Below are 19,195 nucleotides of genomic sequence, written 5' to 3' on the forward strand. Positions count from 1 at the left end.
ATACCGCAATACCACAAGCAGTTCAGAGCAGTTTACAGAGGAAGAGACTGTACACAGTCAGCGATGTTACAAAAAAAGACTTTCAAATTACATTAGCATGCTAAGAGTAGTCAGGATTTATCCGGAAGCATTTCAAAGAGTCAGAGAAATTTATCAAAGAGAGAGAGGTTTTAATTGATTTCCTGAAGGTTTGGTAGGAGGGTGCATTTGAAATAATAATAATAACTTTATTTTTCTATACCGCCATAGTCAGGCGACTTCTAGGCGGTTCACATTGAAAGAAGGCTGGACAGTCAGCGAATGATAAGAAGCCTAAATTAGAAAAGTTAACATAGACAAGTTACATACTAATTTAAGTTCCATGGGTAAAGAATACATGAAATTGGAGCTTCCTGAGAGATTGAATAGCGTTTACGAGGGGTTTGTTTTAGTTTAAGGGTGGTCAGTTTTAGTCAATGAATTTGTCGAATAGGGCGGTTTTTATTGCTTTTCGGAATGCATTGTAAGTCAGTTTGGGTTCATTTATGCAGTTTCGCAACCAGACTTGTCTATTCGCTTGGAACATGAAGGTTCTATCCAGGAAGGATTTGTATCTGCAGCCTGAGATCTTTGGGTAGGCAAAGATGTTTCTGTTTCTGGTTGTTCGTGTGGGGTTGTGCTGAACGAAGTGAGTTTGCAGGTAGGAAGGTGCTAGGCCCCAGACTTGTTTGAAACAGATACATGCAGATTTGAATAGTATTCGCACTTCTATTGGTAACCAGTGTCGTTTTTTGTAGTAGGGGCTGATGTGGTCTTTTTTTCTCAGTCCGAAGATTAAGCGAACAGCGGTGTTTTGTACTAATCTCAATTTTTTTTTTACTGTTTTTTGGTGGGATACCCAGGTAGATGACGTTACAGTAGTCAAGGAGGGATAGGATCAGCGATTGCACCAGCAACCTGAAGGATGTTGGGTTGAAGTATTTTTTTTATAGTCCTTAGCTTCCACAGTGTATGAAAACATTTTTTCACCAGTAAGTTTGTGTGGTCAGCCATGGTTAGATGTGTATCTAGAGCATCTAGAGTATCTACAAAAACTAAACTTAAAGCACTACATATACGCAGATGACAGATCCATCCTAATCCCTCTAACCGACATCACAAATGAAATTACCGACAACCTCTTAAACACAATGACAGAAATCGAAAAATGGACCACCACCTTCAAACTGAAACTAAACACAGCGAAAACAAAAGTCTTTTTAGCAAGCCAACAATGACAAAATTACGAGAACATCGCTAAAAATCAACAACCACGAATACCCAATATCCAATACCATCAAAATACTGGGTATCACTCTAGATCAGTGGTTCCCAAACCCTGTCCTGGGGGACCCCCAGCCAGTCGGGTTTTCAAGATATCCCTAATGAATATGCATGAGAGAGATTTGCATACCTGTCACTTCCATTATATGCAAATCTCTCTCATGCATATTCATTAGGGATATCTTGAAAACCCGACTGGCTGGGGGTCCCCCAGGACAGGGTTTGGGAACCACTGATCTAGAGTGATACCCAGTATTTTGATGGTATTGGATATTGGGTATTCGTGGTTGTTGATTTTTAGCGATGTTCTCGTAATTTTGTCATTGTTGGCTTGCTAAAAAGACTTTTGTTTTCGCTGTGTTTAGTTTCAGTTTGAAGGTGGTGGTCCATTTTTCGATTTCTGTCATTGTGTTTAAGAGGTTGTCGGTAATTTCATTTGTGATGTCGGTTAGAGGGATTAGGATGGATCTGTCATCTGCGTATATGTAGTGCTTTAAGTTTAGTTTTTGTAGGAGGTGACCTAAGGATGCGACGTAGATGTTGAACAGAGTGGACGGTAGGGGGGAGCCTTGGGGCACGCCTAAAGCACAGTTACTTACCGTAACAGGTGTTATCCAGGGATAGCAGGCAGATATTCTCACATGTGGGTGACGTCATCTACAGAGCCCCGATGCGGACAGCATTTCAAGCAAACTTGATTGAAGATTCAAGCTTGCTGTGCTGCACCACGCATGTGTGCCTTCCTGCTCCACTAGAGGGCGCATCCCCTCCTCGTGGTCTCCAGTTCACATATCCAGCAAAGAAGCCAACCCCGGGGAGGTGGGCGGGTTGTGAGAATATATGCCTGCTGTCCCTGGATAACACCTGTTACGGTAAGTAACTGTGCTTTATCCCAGGACAAGCAGGCATGATATTCTCACATTTGGGTGACCTCCAAGCTAATGAAAAAGGGACGGAGGGAAGTTGGCAATTTAAGAAAACAGATTACGTAATACCGATTGGCCGAACCGGCCATCGCTTCTGGACAGTGTCCAGGCAGTAGTGAGAGGTGAAAGTATGAACCGAAGACCACGTGGCAGCCTTGCAGATATCCTCAATAGGCGTAGACCTGAGGAAAGCTACCGAAGCTGCCATCGCTCGGACTTTATGTCCCGTAACTCGACCATGCAGCGCGAGACCAGCATGAGTGTAGCAGAAAGAAATGCAAGCAGCCAACCAGTTGGACAAGGTGCGCTTGGAAACTGGGCGTCCCAACCTATTAGGGTCAAAGGACAAAAACATTTGTGGAACTGTCCGATGAGACTGAGTGCGTTGAAGGTAAAAAGCCAACGCCCTCTTGCAGTCAAGAGTGTGGAGCGCCACCTCTCCAGGGTGAGAGTGGGGCTTGGGAAAGAACACAGGCAGAACAATGGACTGGTTGAGATGAAAATCAGATATCACCTTAGGCAAAAACTTAGGGTGAGTGCGGAGGACCACCTTGTCATGGTGGAATACCGTGAAAGGTGGGTCCGCCACCAAGGCCTGCAGTTCGCTAACCCTCCGAGCAGAAGTGAGAGCGAGTAGGAAGATCACTTTCCAAGTGAGGAACTTAAGATGACATTTATCCATAGGCTCAAATGGAGGTTTCATCAGTTGAGCTAGAACCACATTGAGATCCCAAACCACCGGAGGCGGTTTGAGGGGAGGATGAACATTCAAAAGCCCCTTCATGAAATGGGAAACCAAGGGATGGAGTGAAAGAGCCTTCCCTTCCATGGGCTGATGAAAGGCAGCAATGGCGCTGAGATGGACTCGAATGGAATTGGTCTTCAGGCCAGAGTGAGATAAATGGAGCAGATACTCCAGAACCAAAGGCACAGGGACCGACACCGGGTCCTGGCGGTGAGAGGAGCACCAGGACGAGAATCTGGTCCACTTCTGAGAATAGCAGAGTCTAGTCGAGACTTTCCGAGAAGCCTCCAACACTTCCCTGACCGACTGAGATACAGGGAAGGAAGTCAAGGGGAAAGAAACCAAGCAGTCAGATGAAGAGACTGAAGATTGGGATGTAACAGTGAACCCCGACTCTGAGATAGCAGAGAGGGAAAGACAGGTAGAAGCAGAGGTTCCCTGACACTGAGTTGAAGTAGTAGGGAAAACCAAGGCTGGCGGGGCCATCGAGGAGCGATCAAGATCAGAGTGGCCCTCAGAGATTTTAGATGGACCAGCGTCCTCAGAATCAGAGGAAACGGCGGGAACGCATAGAGGAACTTTCCCTCCCAATCTAGGAGGAAGGCATCGGCCTCGAGACAGTCCGGGGAGTATATCCTTGAACAGAAGAGAGGCAGTTTTTGATTGTCGGGGGAGGCGAACAGATCTATCTGGGGGGTCCCCCACGTGTCGAACACCTGTCGCAGCACCTGAGAATGCAGGGACCACTCATGTGGCTGGAGGAGGCGGCTGAGCCTGTCCGCCAGGCAGTTTTGTTCCCCTTGGATGTAAACTGCTCGAAGGGAGATGTTTTGGGAGACCACCCACTCCCAGAGCCGTAAGGCCTCCTGGCAGAGGGGCCAAGACCCCGTCCCTCCTTGCTTGTTTACGTAGTACATCGCCACCTGGTTGTCTGTGCGGACGAGAACCACCCGGTCGTGAAGCAGATGCTGAAAGGCCACCGCGGCGAGGTAGATGGCCCGAAGCTCCAGCACGTTGATGTGGCAGCGACGGTCCTCTGTGGTCCACAGACCTTGAGTGTGTAGACCGTCTACATGAGCCCCCCAAGCGTACTCTGACGAGTCCGTGGTTAGGACCTTGTGGTGTGGAGGGGCGAGAAAGAGCAAACCCTCGGAAAGATTCGAAGAGTCGGTCCACCAACGGAGTGATCTTTGCAAGGAAGGAGTCACTGTCACATGGCGGTTGATCGGGTCCCGATCCTGACGCCATTGTGATGCCAAAGTCCACTGTGGTAACCGCAGATGAAGGCGAGCAAGCGGGATAACATGGACTGTGGAGGCCATATGGCCGAGGAGCGTCATCATCTGTCGTGCCGAGACCGAGGTCGATCTCGATACTTGTCGGCTCAGATTTACCAACGCCTCCCGCCGCTGAGGGGGGAGGAAGGAACGAAGACGGACCGTGTCCAGCACGGCCCCGATGAATTGTAAGGACTGAGAGGGGCACAGCTGGGATTTTGGAAAGTTTATCTCGAACCCCAGACACTGAAGCGAAGTAATAGTCTGTCGGGTCGCTGAGATAACCCCCTCCCTGGTCGGGGCTTTGATCAGCCAATCGTCCAGGTATGGGAATACTTGCAGACCCTGGGAGCACAAGGCAGCCGCGACCACTACGAGGCACTTCGTGAAGACTCGGGGGGACGAGGACAGGCCGAAGGGGAGGACCCGGTATTGCAGGTGGAGGTCCCCCACCTGAAAGCGGAGGAATCTGCGACAAGCAGGGTGCACCGGAACATGGGTGTAGGCCTCCTTCAGATCGAGGGAGCAGAGCCAATCGCCCTCGTCGATCAGGGGGTAAAGAATCGGAAGGGAAAGCATCCGAAACCTTTCCCTCGTCAGAAATTTGTTCAGGCGCCTCAAGTCCAGGATCGGGCGCAGGTCTCCCGTCTTCTTCGGTACCAGGAAGTATCGGGAGTAAAACCCTTGGCCCCTTTGATTTTGGGGAACCGGTTCCACCGCCCGCAGGCGAAGGAGGTCCTGTGCCTTGGAGAGGAGGAGGGGCAACTGCGCTCGGTTTGGAGGACATGCCCTCGGTGGGCTGTCGGGGGGTACCTCCCGAAATTTGAGCGAGTACCCTGATGAGATCACGCCAAGGACCCATGAGTCCGACGTCATGGCTTCCCAGCGAGGGTAGTAGGCTTGTAGGCGGCCCCCGATGGGAAGGAGGCCAGTTGGAGGTGCAGAGGGGGCCCGCCCCCGTCCGCTCATCCCGTCAAAAGGACGGAGACGGCTTCGCAGGCGCAGTGGGCTGTGATTTTGGTGGAGCCCTAGAGTGAGCCTGGGGGCGTCGCGGCGGCGGTCTGGAAAAGGCCGGAGTAGACTTCTGGGGGTAGCGGCGAGGCAATCCCCTGAAGGGGCGAGAGGCTTGCGGTTTAGGTTTTTGCCGGACAAGGGATGCGAAGGAACGTTCGTGTTCCGACAACCGTTTCGTAGCTGCCTCGATGGTGTCGTCAAACAGTTCCTTCCCGACGCAAGGGAGGTTAGCTAACCGATCTTGCAGGCTAGGGTCCATGTCGACGAGCCCTAGCCACGCCAGTCGGCGCATGGCCACAGCGAAGGCTGCGACCCTGGAAGACAGTTCAAAGCCATCGTAAGCGGCATGGAACAAGTGCAGTCGGAGGTTGGAAAAATCCTCGAGGAGGAGGCCAAACGCCGCCTGACGAGGGGCCGGTAGGTCCCCCGAGAAGGAAGCCAGCAGCCCAATGAGGTGTTTCAGGTAGGAGGAAAACGTGAAAGTGTAGTTCAGGACCCTAGAGGCCATCATAGAGTTCTGATACAAACGGCGTCCGAATTTGTCTAGTGTCCGGCCTTCGCGTCCAGGAGGAACCGCCGCAGACACTCTAGATGGGTGAGCTTTCTTCAGAGAAGACTCCACCAGTAAGGATTGGTGGGACAACTGTGGTTGCTCAAACCCCGGGCAAGGCACCGTTCGGTACTTAGACTCCATTTTAGATGGGACCGCCATCACCATGTAGGGAGTCTCGAGGTTCCTTATGAGAGTCTGCCGGAGTACCGGGTTCAGCGGTAGCCGGAGGGACTCTCGGGGCGGGGAGGAAGCCTCCCTCAAATAGTGAGGTTCTCGCTCAGACCCTCGATCCGACGCCGGGGACACGCAATGGAAACGCTCCCAGGTCGAGGACCTGCGTCGCCTTGAGAAGCCCCTCGGGGACGCCGCCGGGGTACGGGGTACCGACCGATGTCGGGTCGGGGACCCCTCCCCGGACTCCCTCGGCGAAAGCCTGGAGCCTCGGACTGGAGCCCCGGTCCGAGGGGGAGTCAGTAGGAGCTGTGGGTTAGTGAGAGACAGCTCGGTAACCCGTAGCGGTCCCCCCGATCGGGTCGAGGGGGAGCGGCCTCAAACCGGAGGCGAACTCCGGGCCTTTTTAGAGAGGGGCTTCGATTTTTGTTTCGCCCCGTGGTGCTCCACCGGGGACGCGTGCCTCGAGTGCCTCGGAGAGGAATCCGAGGAAGAAGAGAGGCGGCGAAAACGGCGTGATTTGCCTCGAGGGGTCTCGACGCGTTGCTCAGGCTGGTCCGGCGCACGCGAGGTCGAGGTCGATTGAAGGTGAGCCATGGCAGCGGAGAGTTCCGTTGTGATCATTGCTCGGAGTAGCTCCTGGAATACCGGCACGGACAGCATCGATGGCATGTCCGAGTCCGCGGTGCACTCCACCGGGGGCGATCTCGATTCAGAGCATTCCCGAGTGGTGGAGGCACGTCCCGAGGTCTTCGGGGGTTTTGCCGGGGCCGTGGGCAAGGAACTCCCACCTTGTCCGGCCATTGTCCCCGAGGTTGGCTTCTTTGGAGGTATGGAACCTGAGGAAGGAAGAGGGGACTTACCCGAAGCCGAAGACTTCTGAGAGCTCGGGGTCTTCGAGGTTGAGTCCCGAGGCGGGGCCGAGGTACTCGAGGCCGAGATCGAGGCCAGGGCCGAAACCAGGGCCAATCTCGAGGCCGAGGTCGAGGGTTGATCGGCAGCAAATAGGTCCGCCATGCGGGCCCTTCATCAGCGGAGCGCCCGGTGCTGGAAGGTTGCGCACCGGGGGCAAGTTTCTGTTGGATGATCGGCCCCCAGGCAGAGGATGCACCAGAGATGCGGATCTGTGAGTGATAGAAGACGCTCGCACCCGGTGCACTTTTTAAAGCCCGAAACGGGCCGTGACATAGGAAGTCCAGGCGACCGTGGCCAATCAAGCCCACGCGGCCGCGATGACCCGGGAGCCCCCGGATCGCGAGAAAAAAGCGCGAAGAGCAGGAAGAAGAAAAAATTTTATACGCACAGCGACTTTTAACGAAGAAAAAACAACAAATTGCGGTGCAAAGAAGGCACTGGGGCAGAGCTAAGAAAAAACGTGTCTTCTTAGCACAGTGGAAAAAAACGAACTGGAGACCACGAGGAGGGGATGCGACCTCTAGTGGAGCAGGAGGCACACATGCGTGATGCAGCACAGCAAGCTTGAATCTTCAATCAAGTTTGCTTGAAATGCTGTCCGCATCGATGCTCCGTAGATGACGTCACCCACATGTGAGAATATCATGCCTGCTTGTCCTGGGATAATGGGTTATTCCATGGATTGGAGTGATGTTCATTGCTGGTTACTCGGTAGGATCTGTTTGTTAGGAATTCTTGGAACCATTTCTTTACCTTTCTCGAAATTCCCATTGCATCAAGGCACAGGAGCATGATCTCATGGTCTACCAGGTCGAACGCACTGCTGAGGTCTAGTTGTAGGATCAGTGCGCTTTTACCTTTGCTAAAAAGATTATAAAGGTGGTTTAGTATGGAGGCTATGACAGTTTCTGTGTTGTATCCTTTTCTGAATCCTGATTGGTGTTCACTAAGGATGTTAAATTTGTCTAGGTAGTTTACTAGTTGTAGGTTGACCAAGCCTTCCTGTATCTTTGTGAAAAGAGGAATACTTGCTATGGGTCTGTAGTTGGATGTCAGCGCTGTAGAGGTATTCAGGTCTTTGGGGATAGGAGTGATCAATATGTGTCCCATGTTCCTGTTTAATGTTCTGTTTATAAGGGCAGTTGTTAGCCATGTGAATAGTTCCTTTTTGAAATCTAGTGGGGCAACTGTCATGATTTTGGGGGGACATGTATCAAGTAGACAGTTTGATTTGGTGTATTTGTTGAATAATTTTAGGAACTGGTGCCAGTCTGGGAACTCGAAGTGGTCCCAGATCAAGTCTGCTCTGGAGTCTTGGTCATGGTGTTCGAGGTAGTGAATTGTGTTTATTGTGGGGGGGGGGGGTGTAGGGTTGCTCTTAGGTCTGTGATTTTATTTTTTAAAAAGTTGGCTAGGGTTTGGGCAGATGGGGGTGCACTCATTGTCCTTTTTCAGGATTCGTGTTGTATCTGTTAACGTTTTTAGTAGGTTTGAACAATTCTTTACTGTTGGTTAGACATTTATTCCATTTGCCTGCTTAGAATGATAATGATCTATCAAGGAATCTCTTGTATATACAGCCCTTCAAGGATGGGAAAGCAAACAGATAGGCACTACGTGTGCAAGTGGTGCCTGGAAATTCAAAATGGTGCGACAGGTGGGGATGAACCAGTTATGGTTTGAAGCAGAGGCAGGCAAACTTGAAAATGACCCTTGCTTCCATCGGCAGTCAGTGTAGTTTTTTGTAATACGGGCTTACATGATCCGATTGGTTTTACTCTGCTGTACTCTAAGACCTCCTTATACTGTAGAGTAGAAGATGAAACATAGAAGATGACGGCAGAAAAGGGCTACAGCCCATCAAGTCTGCCCACTCTGCTTACCCACCCCCTGTCTATGCCCTAATGACCCAATTTCCTTATCTTGACCCTCGTAGGGATCCCACATGGGTATCCCATTTATTCTTAAAGTCTGGCACGCTGTCTGCCTCTATCACCTGCACTGGAAGCTTGTTCCAATGATCAACCACTCTCTCTGTGAAGAAATACTTTCTGGTGTCGCCATGAAATTTTCTGCCCCTGAGTTTGAGCGGGTGCCCTCTTGTGGCCGAGGGTCCCTTGAGAAAGAAAATATCATCTTCCACTTCGACATGTCCCGTGAGGTACTTAAATGTTTCGATCATGTCTCACCTCTCCCTACGTTCCTCGAGAGTGTAGAGCTGCAATTTGTTCAGTCTCTCTTCGTACGAGAGACCCTTGAGCCTCAATAGTAGTTATTATTAAAATAGCCCATATTATTCTGTAGAGTATTTGTTACTCACCCGTGTATGAATGTCTAACTTCTCTCTCTCCTGATTCCTGGGGGTCCTGGATATTTGGCTCACCATCTTGTTTAATCCACGATAACAGATCAGGACTTATCCTCACAAAGCCTGTTTCTAGGAATAAACATGAAAACTCAGTTATACTTCCCTTTTATTCAAAGAAAAATCAGCTATGATGGATTGTATTTATTTATTTATTGGGACGAATTAACTGCCTTTATGAAGAGATTCACCCAAGTCAGTGTACAGCAGAAACAGCGTGACATGCCATTAGAGCTTCAAATGGCCCCTTTGTATGTGATTTTTAGATGCCAGTGAAAAACTTGCTTTACAAATGTTTAAAATGTATAAGCAGGTAGAGACCTTAACTGAGACATGAGCAACTCCTGCCTACTTACCTCCATAAGAGCTATCTACAAAAGAATGGGGAAAACTGTGATTCTCTTATATTTATTCTTGATTCTGGGGTTAGATAGGAATCTATTTTGCTTCATGCCAATGCCAGTCTGAGTGACAGTGGTGGAAAATTTATTCTCTTTCTATGAAATATGCTTTGTAGCTAAGTTATCTGTTTGCCTACAGTGAAAGCAGAAGATGCCTTTGTAAAATCTCCTGAACCTCGGCTGTGCTCAAGGTGGTCCTCTTCCTCAGAGAGCTTGGAGTGCTAATTAAGAGTCATATTTGGAGTTTTAGGCCAAATCCACTATTCCTCACAGAAGGAAAGACCTGGTTCAACACCAGCCAATTCCAGGGGAAGGGTCCGATTATTTATTCATTTCTATACTGCACTATCCAAAGTTCTTGGTGGTATACAAGAAAACAGACAGAATAAGTCAGATAGACACATGGGAATTCTGTGGGAGAGAAGGAAACACTGGATGCTGTGAATATGCAGACTGAATGGTTTTTAAGAAAGATTTGGATAAGTTCCTGGAGGAAAAGTCCATAGTCTGTTATTGAGAGAGATATGGGGGAAGCCACTCCTTACTCTGGATCGGTAACATGGAATCTTGATACTATTTGGGGTTCCGGAATCTTGCTATTCTTTGAGATTCTGCATGGAATGTTGCTACTCTTTGAGTTTTGGTCAGGTACTAGTGACCTGGATTGGCCATCAAGAACGGGCTACGGGGCTTGATGGACCATTGGTCTGACCCAGTAAGGCTAGTCTTATGTTCTTAGGTGTCTGATATTCAAAACTGGATGACGCCATCATTTTGGCTGTTCAGAGTATGCCATGCTGCCGTTAATTCTGCTGCTGTCTAGGCCCATATTATATTTTAGTCCTATCACAGGTGACCAGATAATCGTCTCAACATTTCTCTCTACAGAATATTGTAAATCTCCAAAGAGCTGCTGTTATGCAGGAGCCAAATTATCAGAATACAGAAGCTCCGTTCCAAGATGTGTAGAAGAGGAGCAAGATAAAGGTTGAAAAGAGGAGAAACCAAACACTGATCCTGGGGAGGGCGGGGGAGACAACTTTTTAAGGGCCCGACCTGATGTTCTTCCCTCTAATACAGTATCCTGCAAACTTTCTCGAGCCACGGCACACTAAATGTAGTAGACGTGGCTCGAGGCATCTGGAAGTGTGCGGATGTCGCCGCGATAATGTCACGCACATGCGTGATGTCATCATGTCGATGTCCACGCAAGTGTGAAGGCCCTGAAATGCCTACCAGTTGGGGGGTGTCATCAGGGAAGAGGGCCGGAGAGAAGGAGACGTGCAGGCATCAGCTAATTGCCTACAGGTCGTGCCTCTAGCCACGAGAGGTACGCCCTGTAGGCAGTCGGCCAGTGCCGGTGCCTCTCCTCCTCACCAGTGTGCTGCGGCACACCTGAAATCTCAAGAGGGACCCTAGTGTGCCGCAACACACAGTTTGCAATATAATTTGATGAGGATTTCTTCTATTACACTTCTCCCTCCATATTCGCGGTTTCAGCATTCATGGTTTCGATTATTCACAGTTTTTAGCTAGCTGGCTCCTCCCCCCAAATTACATCAGATTGCATAGAGAAATCGCTGATTCCAGGTACTTTCTTCACCGTGTTTTGCCTCTCCTTCAGGAACAGGCCAGGTCTCCCACCATGTTATTCATGGTTTCACCATATTCACAATGCTTTTTAATAGAAAAAGTTATTCACGATTTCAATATATTCACGATGGTTTTTAATAGAAAACAGCGAATAACATATGAAAAAGTTATTCACGGTTTTTCTGTATTTGCGGTTCTGTTAATCCCCTTTCACAGCGAATACGGAGGGCAAAGTGTACTCTTTATCACATGGTGATCCTGGAGACAATTCTGCCGCTTTTGGAGTAGTTCACAGTGTCAGACAATGCTATAAGCTGAGCAGAGAACGATGACCACAGCACCTTACTTTTCTCTGGTCTCGAAGACCACTTCCAGGTACAAGATAATCTTCTGCACCCAGGTTCTGACCATTTGGGCTACTCTGACCCTGCATTTTAGCTCTTCAAGAAACAGAGAATAATCTGTCTCTTATTTCAAAGGGAAAATAAACTTGTAGGACACACAAGATAGTCTTATGGGCCCTCATGGTGTAAGTTTAAGATAGAGATTAGCACAGAGAGATCCTGATCGTACTTGGAAGTTTCTGGAGCAAAGGAAGTACATAAAGATGCCTCATATTAGTTGAATATTTGAGATGCAGATAAAGCAGTCCTTACCTAGGGAGATCAGAGTCTCATAATTCTCCTTCATCACCTCCCTGTAAAGCTCCTTCTGCCCTTCATCTAAATATTCCCACTCCTCCTGGGAGAAAGAGATAGCGATGTCCTCAAACGCCACCTGCATCTGAAACACAAACCAGAAACACATTCAGCACCTTCTGTATCACCATCAGGCATTATTGTAGACCTGGTGACCCTGAGCAAGTCACTTAATCCTCCATTGGCCCAGGAACAAACTAAGTCCCTGTATGGACCCCCTTTGAGTGTGGTTGTGTCATTTCCCCCTCCCCCAATCTTGCCCCTCCCCCTGCAGCTAAGAGGAGGCTGAGCCCCACTGCCAGGGAAAGAGAGAGAAGGAAAAGTGGGGGTGGGGGATCCTCTACCTGAGCAGAAGCTCCTGCAGCCATTTCCCTCTCGGCTTTGGACATTTGGGGCTCTTCCTCTACATCAGGGACTGGAGGAGAGAGAAGAGCAGAAAAGATGGACGACTCAACTTCCTTCCAGCCACATACCGATGACATCACAAAGGGGCGGAGTTTGGTCAGAGCTGAGCGAGATATTCCTTTCTCCCTTATGTTAGGGGGCGGACCCTTCCACTCCTCTTCCCGCCCCAGGGACCATTCTGACCAATCAGCACTACAAGGGGCAGAGCCTTCGGCGTGAAGCTCCGCCCTCTCTCTCTCGGCTTCTCCCCAAGTCCTTTCTAATCCTGCAAAGAGGAAACTGAGGGAGGAGATTCCCCCCAACAAACACTGCGGCAGCTGCCAACTTGGGATCCTGCACAGTCGAGACCTTAAGCGGACACATAATACAGAAGAAGGGAATGTTGACTTATATATACTGCCTTCTTGGCATTTCAAAGTGTGGGCACTGGAGGGTTAACTGACTTGTCCAGAGTCACAAACTACTACTGTACTACTATTTAGTAATTCTAAAGCCCTGAAAGGTGGACACAGTCCCTGCTCGGAAGAGCTTACAATCTAATTTAGACAGGGCATTTCAGGGTTGGGGGAGATTATAGTGGGTATAGGTATCTGACAGCAGTGAGTGGGACTTAAGAGTTGAAAGCAGTTTCAAAAAAGTGGGCCTTTAACGTGGATTTGAACACTGCCAGGGATGGAGCATAGCGTATTGATCTGTTCCAGGCATACGGTGCTGCAAGAAAGAAGGGACAGAGTCTGGAGTTGTGGAAGAGAAGGGTACAGATAAGAGTGGCTTGCCCGATGAGCAGAGATAATTGGGGGAGCATAGGGGGAGATAAGCGAGGAGAGATATTGGGGGGCTTCAGAGCGAATGCATTTGTAAGTCAGCAAGAGGAGTTTACACTGTATTCGGAAATGGACAGGGAGCCAATGAAGCGACTTGAGGGGTAATGTGAGAGTAGAGGCTTTCACGGAATATCAGTCACGCAGCAGCATTTTGAACGGATTGAAAAAGCGAGAGACGGGCGTGCAGGAGGCCTAAGAGAAATACGTAGCGGTAGTCTAAGCGCAAGGTGATGAGAGCGTGGACAAGGGTTTTGGTAGTGTATTCAGATAGAAGAGGATGGATTTTGGTAATGTTATAGAGGAGGAAGCGACAGGATTTGGCAGTTTGTTGGATCTGAGCAGAGAAGGAAAGAGAGGAGTCAAAGATCATCCCAAGGTTGCGAGCCGACAAGACAGGGAGGAGGATAGCATTATCCACAGAAACAGAGATTGGCAGGAGGGGGGGAGGTGAGTTTTGGCAGAAAGATAAGGAATTCAATTTTAATAATAATAATAATAACAACTTTATTTTTGTATACCGCAATACCACAAAACAGTTCAGAGCGGTTTACAGGGGAAGAGACTGTACATATACAGCGAAGTTACAGAGTATCAGAAAACAGTTCAGAGTAGCTTACAGGAGATAAGAACTGTATTTATGCAATGAAGGTACAGAGAATTAGTTATCAAGTGTATGGTATAAACCAGTGGCCATTACAAAATGATCCAATAACTGTTGCAAGGGGGGATGCAGAAAGGGGAAAGGAACAATAACCGGAGAAGAGGGGGAGGAAGGGTAGGGAGGGAGGCGAGGTAGAGATTAGTAGTTTGGTTGGGAGGGCGGGAGTTAGAGGATTTTATCAAAGAGGTATGATTTGAGAGATTTCCTGAAGGATAGATAAGTTGGGGCAAGAGAGATGAGAGTGGTCAAGCAGTCATTCCATTTGCCAGCTTGAAAAGAGAGGGTTTTGTCCAAGAATCTTTTGTAGATGCATCCTTTTGGGGAGGGATAGGCAAACAGGTGGACATTGCGTGTACGGTTAGAGCCTGGGAAGACGAAGTGGCGTGCCAGGTATATCGGGGCTCAGCCAGATAGGGTTTTGAAGCAGAGGCAGGCAAATTTGAAGATGACCCTTGCTTCAAACGGTAGCCAATGAAGTTTTCTGTAGAAAGGGCTGATGTGGGCTGACAGGGCTGCGATCCTGCCTCTGATGTCAGAGGAGGGGCGGGACCATGGCAGAGGGAAGACAGCTCCGAAGACCTATGGCAGCTTGCAAAGATCACTAGCACCGGTGATCCTCTCTGCAGGCTGCTGATATTAAGTAAATTGATGTGCAGGAGGTCAGGGGAACACACAGGCCTTCCGGGGGTAGGGGGTTGCGCAGTTATTCAAGAAAGCTTAAGGAGTATGCATTATAACCTTTGGACTGTCACATGCTTATCTTATTTGAGCTGTCCTTATTTGGAAAGGACATCAGCTGACAGGCATTGCATATGTTAAAAGAGTCAGGCTCTGTCCACGTGTTAATCAGACCCTTGTTTAAGTGCTGAATTGGAGGATGATCACGAGGTAAAGGGAGAGCGATCACGATGTATAAGCATGTATCTTTCTTTGTATCCACCAATGTAAAATCATGTAACTTTGTACCCACCAATCATGAGATGTGTAAACGAGGGAGTTACTATGATGGCATTAGCTTAGAAGCATAATAAAAAGGGACTCGGAGCTAGCCCCTGGCAGCGCCTCCTCTCGACTCTAAGACTGCGTGTGTGTGTTTCCTTTCTGGCATTCCTACACTATCTACTAGTAAAGAGAGGTAAGAACAAAATCTCTTTTTCCAGTGCAATAGGTGTGTCATTCTGGATAAGTGAGACATACAAAAGCAGTCCCAGAAATCTAGGGTGGGCTGACTGCGCCAGCCCGTAAAACTGAGAACTCAAAGGCAGTGTCCTCCCTTGCTGCAACATCCACTCTATATTTGGCAAATATATGCAGAGTGGCCCAAGTTACTGCCTTACAAATCTCCTTAGGGGAGACTACTCTAGCTTCGGCCCACAGTGAAGCTACACTTCTGGTCGAATGCACCTTGACAGACACAGGAGACTGTTTCCCACAGGTAAGGTAAGCTGACAAAATGGCCATATGGATCCATCTGGAAATCATAGCCTCAAAGGCTGGAGTGCCTCGCCTAGCCAAATGAGTCAGCACAAACAGAAGATCAGAGAGCCGAAACTCGTTGGTGACCTCTAGATACCAAAGTACTCTTATATCTAACGTTTTCAAAATCCAGTCCTTTTTCTTAGAACCGGTGGACTGGAAAGCAGGTAAGCGGACCTCCTAGTTGATATGGAACGCCAAAATGACCTTTAGCAGAAAGGAACGAACAGTGTGTAGAAAAACTCCAGTGTCCAAGATTTTCAAGAAAGGCTCTCTATACGAGAGGGTCTGAAGCTCTGAAACTTGTCTCGCCGATGTCACAGCTACCAGAAAAACAGCCTTTATTGTGAAATCCAATAGAGACGCTTGTTTAAGTGGCTCGAACAGAGCTTTGGTAAGAACCCGCATTACCACGTTAAGATCCCAGGAAGGGAACGGAGGCTTGACTGGTGGCCTGAAGCGGAGAGCACCCTTCAGAAATCTGGCAATGTCTGGATGAGTAGATCTGCAGTTTTGGGTCCTGAAACAAGAGAGCCCTGCAACTTGAATCTGAAGGAAAACCACAGTACTGTAAGTCCTTTGTCAAGGTCAGCTTGAAGGAAAGCTAACATGACAGAGATTGGAGTCGAAAATGGTTGCACAAGCTCCTGAGAACATCAATGCTGTAAAGCCTTCCACGCTTTAGCGTAGGCAGAGACTAGTCGACTTCTTAGACTTGAGAAGGGTGACAAAGACCACCTATGAATACCCTTTATGCTCTTATTGCTTCACGATCAAGAGCCATGTCTTAAGAGCAAAGTGATCTGGATCCTTCATGCAGACTGGACCCTGTGAAAGGAGATCTGGATGCACCAGCATCCGGAGGCTGTGACCTGTGAGAAGACGCATCAGATATGCATACCATGGTCTACATGGCCACCAGAATAACTTTCCTTGATTACTTGAAATCCATTGAAGAACTCGGCCTATCACGGGCCAGGAAGGAAAGACATACAAGAGTAGGCCCTGAGGCCACGTCTAGACTAGAGCGTCTAGACCCTCGCTTCTGGGCTCGTATTGTTGACTGGAGAACCTATCCATCTTCTTGTTCTCCCCACTCGCCATGAGGTAAAATCATGGTTGACCACGGTGCTGAACAATGGCTTGAAAAGCTGTCTTTGAGATAGTCCACTGACCTGGATCCAGGATCTCTCTACTGAGGAAGTTGGCTTGAACATTGTCCACTCCCATAACATGTGCTTGCAGGTGACGTTCCACCCAGTTGAAGAGCACGCAGCCTCCAAATACAAAGGTGTACTCTTGGTTCCACCCTGGTGACTGATGTGCCACCACTGTAGCATTATTGGAGAAGACTCTGACCGCTTGACCTTTCAGAGATTTTTTGCAATTTCATCAGGGCTAGCTGAAGGCACACAGCTCCAACCTGTTGATCGATCAATTCCTCTGACAGAACGACCAATGCCCTTGAATCATTCGACGGTTGCAATGATCCTCCCAGCTATGGAGACTGGCATCTGTCATTACAACCAATCAGGAAACTATCCAAAAAGGCATACCCTTAGATAGGGACTGAGAGTGGAGCCACCAATCTATGCTGGCCCAAGCTTCCAAGGTCCAAGGTAGAAACTTCTGTAAAGCATACATCCGTGGAGACCAGCTCGAGAGCACTGCATGCTGGAGAGGACGCAGGTGGATCCTCACCCAGGAACCACATCTATTGTGGCTGCTGGAAGACGGACATGGCCATCAGCCATGTCAAACAAGACTCCCAAGTACTCCAGGAATTGAGTTGGCGTCAAATGGCTTTCTGTAATTCATATTCCACCCTAGATCTTCCAGGACTCAGATCACCTGATCCACTATGTGTCAACCGTCGGATGAGGGGCCCCTGATCAGCCAGTCATCCAGATAGAGATGCACTTGCAGTCCCATCTTGTGCAGATGAACTGCTACAACCTTCACTTTTGTGAAGGTGCGAAGAGCTGTCGCCAGGACGAAAGGCAGAGCTGAGAATTAATGATGACTTTTCAGGACGTGAAACCTGTGATATTTTCTGTGTGATACTCAAATATAAGTCAATCCGAATATAAGTCGAGACCCCCAATTCTCCCCCCCCAAATGAGGAAAACGGTTGACTCGAATATAAAATGGGGGCTTAATATTCAAGTGCCATGTCCTGTCAGGATTTGTACCTAGTGTTCCCTCCCCAACGCCCTCCTCTGCCAGGCTCTACACTCAGGCCCCCTCAATGCCTGGTTCTGCACCCAGCCCCTTTCCCTCCATGCTCTGCAAAGCTCTGAACCCAGTCCCCTTCCCTCCTTGCCCTACCAGGCTATGCAGTCAGCCCCCCTCCCTGCCAGGCTCTGCACCCTGTCCCCCCTCCCTGCCCTGTATCCTCTTCCCACTTTGATGGTGTAGTGGTAGGCCAGGACATGAGGGATTCCTCCTATCTCCTGTCCCGGCAGATACTAATTATTTTTTTTACCTCTTGTGTACCTTTTCTCACATCCATGGTGGTCAAGTTTATGAGTTCTGGTGTCACGAACAAGCACTGAGAGAGAAGACCAGTTGCTTGAGACCATTGGGAAGACAATGCCCACTGAAGGAGGCTAGTAGGCCAAGGTCTAAATTAACTCCTTTAGGCAATACTGGAAAATAAAATAAATGAAAATATAATATAACTAGTGTTTAAGCCCATTACATTAACGGGTGCTAGAATATATGTCTGTCTGTCTGTGTCTCTCCCTGCCCCTGTCTCTTTCTTCCTTTCTTTCTGTCTGTCTTCTTCCCACTTTTTTTTTTTTCTATCTCTCTCTCTCCCTCCCTCTGTCTGTCTTTCTTTCAGTCTGTCTGTCTGTCTCTCTCTCTCTGGCCCCTGTCTGTCTGTCTTTCTTTCTGTCTCTCTCCCTGCCCGCTGTCTTTCGTTCTTGTGCGCTGCCTGTCTGTCTCTCTCTGTGGTCCCCTGCCTGCCTTTCTTTGATCACAGATTAAGCAGGTAGGAGTGCGCATGCGCGCTTAGGGTTTTATTATTAGTGATTTGCATTTTTTTAAACTCTTTTATGGGTGACTAATGTTTTTTGGGGGGGGTTTTTGCATTTCACCTCTGCCCACCTTAATTCTTTATTTAATTTCACTACCAAAACATTAAACTGCTTAAAATCTGTCTCCCCACCAAAGCAAACTCCCCTGCCCCCCAGCACACCCCTCCCCCCACAAGCAAAGCAAGTTACTCCCTGACTCCCTATCTCTCTCCCCCCCTTTCCTGTGCTGCAGCATTTCCCTCCCCCCTTCCCTGTGCAGCAGCAGCATTCCCTCCCCCTCCACTTCCCTGTGCAGTACACGGGGCCGGTTCTAAACGACGGGTGTTATGGGCGGTGCTCAGGGCTTTCCTCTTTGTTGGCTTACTGGTCCTCGGAGCGGTATGCAGGGCTACTGGCGCATCGGGGGATCCCCCGTTTTTGCAGCGTCGATTCCGGTACTTCGGCCGGCCATCTAAGCCCCGTGCATCATCGGCTTGCAGGAGCCGATCGGGGTGGGGCTCTCGTGCGCGATTCCAAGGTCGGCTGCGTGGGAGTTTAGAGGCATGTGTGATAAGCGGGCACAGGGCTTCGGGTGGGGAAGGTCTGGTCTCTGATCCAGCAGTCGCTGATGCTGGCCTCCTCTCACTGGGTCCCCATGCCGTCTATGCGTGCCGTGCGTGAGGCCACCAGTCCCGCCTCCTTTTTCTGCAGTTTGTATCTCCCGCCGCTACTGTCAGCTGGCTCAGCCCAGCTGCTTCCTAGACTGAACAGCGTGGGCCCCGTGCAGCAGGAGTTGAAAGCAGCGCTGGGGGCTCGTGAGAGGAGGCGCCGCTGCTCGTAACCATTCAA

The 19,195-nt window shown here is 49.2% G+C and overlaps 1 pseudogene; it reads right to left on the reverse strand.

Moving 5' to 3' along the window:
- The window catches only part of LOC117354953, a 329,542-nt pseudogene that overhangs the window by 15,027 nt on the left and 295,320 nt on the right, over positions 1-19,195 (reverse strand).

Source organism: Geotrypetes seraphini, chromosome 2 (genome assembly GCF_902459505.1).
Source record: "Geotrypetes seraphini chromosome 2, aGeoSer1.1, whole genome shotgun sequence".
Taxonomy (NCBI): Eukaryota; Metazoa; Chordata; class Amphibia; order Gymnophiona; family Dermophiidae; genus Geotrypetes; species Geotrypetes seraphini.